Raw genomic sequence first — 6279 nt, 5'->3', positions numbered from 1 at the left:
CAATGATTATCTTGTAGATAAACACTCCAAAAGTCTTGATTATCTACAATTTTGTAGTTATTTGATTATCCTCTTTACTCCCATGCAAGCAAGCTTATTTTTGACACTAACTAACAACCAATCACAAAATTATTTAACTAATTTTAATTTTTTAGCCAATCAGAATTAATTTAAATTAATCATGTGTGGTTGGTTCCACCTAAACAAAATGCATGTAGACCGTGCAAACTTGATCATGTGATATCTTTCAATCCAACGGTCCGATTTGGAAATCGGTATACTGCTAGAATCTCAAGATCATTTTTATGATATGCAATGAATGAATTAATACATGTAATGCAACTCTAAATTTTGGGTATATGAATGGTCATTCTAGTCATCTTCCTTGATTAAATTATGGGTGCAAAATTGAGTGTATATAGTGTTACAACTCCACCATGTTGGTAATGTCCCGATTCAGTCCATTCAAAAGCCTTGCCATGCTAGCTTCTCTATCCTCCTTTACATTAGCCTGAATCATGGCGATCTTCATCTCCTTATAGTATTCATCTACACTCTTATAGGCTTGAGTAAGACTCTGTAATTTCTAATACAAGTCGTTATAGTAGTGAATAGGGACAAATCACCTCCTCATGTTGGACTTCATTTCTTCCCACGTCTCAATAGGCCTCTCATGGTTTCTCCTCCTGTTCATCACAATTTGATTCTACCATATAATAGCATAGTCAGTAAACTCAATGACAACAAGTTTTACCTTTTTCTCCCCTGAGTTGCTGTGGCACTCAAAAATCAACTCCCCCTTTTTCTCCCGTTCCAAGTACGCTCAGGATCATTTTCCCTTGGAATGATGGTATCTTCATTTTGATGTTTTCTAGGTTTCTATCAATTCCATCTTGCTATCTCGGATCTCTTTGGAAACCTTTACCACACCTTTCTCTCCTTGGCACAAACCTGCCCTCATTGTTCAATGAAGCTTGATCCTCTTCATTTTCAAACTCATCCTCGTGGTCGTCATCAGAAACATCCACGTGCGCACGCCTTTCTTGCCTTTTAGCATTAGGGACTCTTCAAGGACGCTCCTCACGCAAAGTAGCAATAATAGCGTCTTACCTATCTATCTGATCCCGAATCTCATTAAACACCACGTTCATGCATTCAAATTGTTGTTGCATAGCCTATAACATGAAGGACGAATCCTCCCTTCCTTCTTTGTTTGATGTGTCACCCCTGGAAGACATATTTTTGAAACTATAGAGAAATGTTAGAAATAATTCCTCATAACACTCCCTCACATGTTTGCACTCAAATTATGTCACTCACACTCGTGTTTCACTCTTAAATTGGCTTTTTCCCAATATTAGTCTCACACTTTCTTGCATTTTTCCACTCGTAGCTTCCCCTTTTCAGTTCTTTACTAAGCTAATAAACTTGATCAAGAAATTCAACTTGTAGTATTTAAACCAATACCAATGGCCATGAAAATATTATAGAAACAACGAATCAAAGGAAGAGGAAAAAAAGCAATATTTTGGTTTGAGAGAACTGAAACTACAAACAATATATATTTTTTGTATTGTTTTCTTTTCTAAAGTCTCTCTCTCTCTCTCTCTCTCTCTCTCTCTCTCTCTTTTAAACTTGGTGTACAATTTTAACTTGGTGCATGACACAAAACAAGAACAAGGAATAATGAACACAAACGGAACAAGATAGGATGATAACAAGAAACAAAAGATAAAAGGATAGTAAACCTAATTTTAGAACCTGGGCTCTGATACCAAATGATGTGAACCTCAATCGACACACTTTGAGACCCAACAAACAATATTGGAATATTTGCCCAAGAAAGCTAAAATTCAGATTTTTGATAGAAAACTCTGATCCAATGTCTATAAATGAAACACGAACCAAAGGTATAAAGTAATAAACCTTAACCCAATAATTATAATTGAATCACGAATTGAAGGTATAAAATTTGAACACCACAAGGAAGAATCCTTGATAAGTTCATAAGTTCTTTGAAGAACTAATAGAAGAAGCAAACCTTGCGTTTGTCTTGATTTTCATTGAAAATTGATTCCCTGATTACAATGAGTGCATGCTATTTATAAAACATGGCTAAAAATAGGAAAGTAGATAAAAAATGATTAAATAATAGAAGCCTAAAATTAAGGTTGATTTAGTTTGAAATTAGCAGCTCCTCCATGCCAAAAATAGACTGAAATGGGCAAGGAAATCACGCCTGTGGAAGGCAAGTCAACTAGCCAACTAGTTAATATGGAACTGGAATGTCAATCAGCTCCTCCATGCCAAAAATAGACTGAAATGAGTAAGGAAATCATGCCTACGGAAGGCAAGTCAATTAGCCAATTAATTGGTATGGAACTGGAAAGTCAATCAGCCATTAATCAACACTGTTGCTATGGAAATTACGCCAATTAAGCAAAATCATCCCTATCAATAGCTTTGATTAAATTTATTACGCCTTCATCTTCCTTTAGGCCAAGCTTGGAATGCCCCATTTTAGAATCAGAACAAATCTCTCGAATCAACCCATTAAGTGCTTCTTGGATCTTGCTCTAGTAATAGGCCAAACTGGAACATGTAATGGATCCTTTAATGGTGCTTATTGATTCTCATCATGGGTGAATGGCTATTCATTTTTCATATTATAAAAATGTCATTTACTCACCAATGAATATGGAAAATATTCTGAATGGGCTGTCAAGTACGAGAATCCAAGAGGCTGATTTATTTCTATTGTTGATGCCTCCTCCCTTCACCTCCCCCTTGTGCACGTATCTAGCCCAATATTTAAATCAATACATATTAGCTCATTAATCACCACAATTAAAAAATAATAAAATAGTCTCTCTTTTTTGCAATGTGGCATTAAACATTTTCACTAACTCCTTATTTTCCATATTAATTCCCACATTTTTAAATTTATATTGTAATATAGATCCATTTTAATTAATTAATATTAAAATGATCCATCACTTTTTCTAATGTATTTAAGATTTTATAAAAGAATTAATGGAAGGGAAATAAACATTTAATTTTGCTAGTTTAAAATTTATCTTTAATTTGACTTTCCTCAAAATATGGATATAAGAGGGAATATAATACAATGGACATTTTCTTATAATCCTTCCATTTCTTTCCAATAAACTCCCAGATATAGGAATAAAATGAAAATTATTTTATTATTATTTTATGTTCTATTTCTTTATCCATTCTGATGCAACGAATGTGATGGACTATTTATGTATGGTTTAGAAACAATGAAAGGGCAGAGTTACTTAGAATACATTGATAGGTGGATAAGTATCTCTGCAAGAACACTTAGTTCCAAATAGCACACAAAGGCTAACAATTCATTCTGCAATTACCAAAACTGATTTACAAAAAGCTTATATTCTACTACTTATACTAGTTGTTTGGCATTGACATCCTCTAGATGGTTGACAAGTGTCTAAATCCTATCAACTAATGCTTAAGAAATCATCTAACTAGCTAACTAATTAGCTATAACAAGATTAGGATATATCTACTTGAAATTGCCCCGCATCACATTCCCAAATAAATTGTTGAGTTCTCCTTCTTTTTTTTTTTTATATATATATATCTAATTAATGTCGATGATGGGTTGATTGTAGCTTTTTATAATCAATGTTTATGAGGTTTGTCGAAATTCTTACCTTTGTAGTATAGTTGTGATTTGATTTTGAAAAAAAAGTAATGCTACAACTACAAACTATTTTACAATATTTTTACAAATTGTTGATGTGACTAATTTTTTACTGGCTTTCATCTAAACCCACCATTAACATCACTTTTTCATTTACCAATAACCATTCACCGATTTGTAAAATTTTTCGTAAAAAAGTTTGTATCTCTAGCATTACTCTTGAAGAAAATATATTAGGTCATTATGGTCCAAAACCCTCCCCAAAATTGGCTGCATTGATTGATGAACACCTTTATTTATGGGTAAACTCTATTTAGATGAAAGATATGTATCAATCCATGAGAGAGATAGATAAATAAATAATTTCCTAGCAACTTCGTAGCAACTCCTTGTGTCGTACTCTTTTATTTATGAAGAAAAAAAAAATTCAATCACAAGTTAACTCTAGAGTAAAACTTGTTTAGGTGAGAACACTATAGGACAATTGACCTAAGCAAATCTTATGTCACATTCATTCAATAAAAAACAAAACATTTTGGAGTTATAAAATTTTTCAATATATTTTCTTACTATATGTTGATACAATTTGTTATGATTAGTTTATAATAAAAGCAATGTTTGTAGTATGTTTATATAAAAATGATATTATCTCAATTTAACCAATTTTTTTTTTTTTTTGAGAAACCAGTAAGTCCATATTATTAAGCTAAAACAGAAAAACTAGAAAGGAATACATCCTCTAAATCACTAAGTAGTTCTTCTACCCATACATCAAAATCTGCGGATAAAACCGCTCTCCTAGCTAAGGCATGAGCCAACTTATTGCCCTCTCTTCTAACATGCTGAAAATGACAAGCTTGTAGAGAAACCCCTTGATTGCATGCATCCTCAATAATAGTTCCATATAAAGTATTGCAACGCTCCTTAGCTTTCAAAGCCTGAACCACCTTCAAACAATCACCCTTTACTACTACCTTGAAGATGCTCAATTCTTTAGCAAACATGGCAGCTCTAAGTGCAGCCAAAGCTTCAGTTGTTTCCACAGAATGAGTAACCCAATTTTTTGACTTAAGGCAGCAATAACATTACCAGTACAGTCCCTTATCACAACCCCTAGACCTGCAAAACCTAGTGAATCAAAGATTGCAACATCATAATTGACTTTATAAAAATCACCTTTAGGCGGAACCCAACAGGCAGGAGAACCTTTAATTCTTGGTCTAGCTTCTTGTTTATTAGCATCGAAAAATTCAACTACCAGAGCCTTTGCTCTTTCATCGATTTCATGTAGAGGCCACACTGACTGACTCATCCGCAAATGATTTGTCTCTGCCATAAACACCACGCCATTGTAGAGAATAAAGCCACATAATACTTCGATCCATTGCGCAACACTTCGTCCAAAAAATCAAAACTTCTAAAACCTTTTCTGTAATACGGGACAAAACTGAAATCTGACTTCCACTCCACTCGAACATGCTCACATAGCCACAAACTATGCAATGTTGTCTCTTGAAAATCCCCACACAGCTCACAAGTATCCTCAACAAGCATGTGTCGAGCTTTCAAGCTCAGTTTTGTAGGCAAGGAATCTCTAGCAGCACGCCATAAATGGTGAATCTTATTTGGTGTCTGAATCTTCCAAATGCCATTCCAAACATGTTGAAATCTCTCCGAAGAGGAAGTACTTGGTTCTTGGCTGCCTGCTTCATCCATCAACATACGGTAAGCAGTCCTTACACTGTAATTGCCATCTGGAGTTAAAGGACAGATTAGCAAATCTTCAACCCGCCCTTCACTGACAGGAATGATCTTTATAAGCTCAGCTTCCCACAGCAAGAAAGTCGTCTCCAACAACCCTGGATCCCAAATTCTCGTGCCTGGATAAAACAGATCGTTAACATGCAAAACCGGTGAAGTAAGTCTAGAAGAAATAACCTTACTATGATCTTGAGCAAGTAACCATCTATGACCCCAAACATTAATTTTACTCCCATCCCCAACTCTCCAAATAGCCCCTTTATGAATTACATCACGTGCTTGTAAAATGCTCCGCTATGCATATGAGCACCGAAGATGAACATTAGCTTCAAGAATATCCCAGACGAAAAATACTTTGCCCTAAAAACCTTGAACACTAACGTATCCTTTTGATGTAACAACCTCCACACCCGTTTAGCAAGCAAGGCATTATTAAATTTATGAATATCTCTAAAATCCATACCTCCCACAAATTTTGAAGAATAGGGCGTACTCCATTTAACCCAGTGAATTTAAAAAGAACCAAAATAAGAGAAACATTGTGATAGCACTGATGGTAAAAATGATCCATTTTTGGAAAAAAAAAATAGTCCATCTTGAAAAGTAGTCTTTGAATTACACTATTATATTAAAAATTGAAAGGAAAAGGAAAAAAAAAAAAAAAAAAAAAAAAAAAAAAAAGGCAGCATCTTTTGGCATGCAGTTTCGTACCACAACTTTACCCGGAGCTCAAAGATTTTTATTTTATAACAGGACCATGAACTGATAAAACTTAAAAGAGATAAAAGATTCTAATTCCTTGCTTGCCCTTTATTAAATCTAATTGGATT

This window comes from Castanea sativa, chromosome 10, assembly GCF_040712315.1.
Source record: "Castanea sativa cultivar Marrone di Chiusa Pesio chromosome 10, ASM4071231v1".
In the NCBI taxonomy this organism is placed as follows: domain Eukaryota; kingdom Viridiplantae; phylum Streptophyta; class Magnoliopsida; order Fagales; family Fagaceae; genus Castanea; species Castanea sativa.
The sequence above is the reverse complement of the archived record's forward strand: the minus strand, read 5'-3'. Positions refer to the sequence as shown.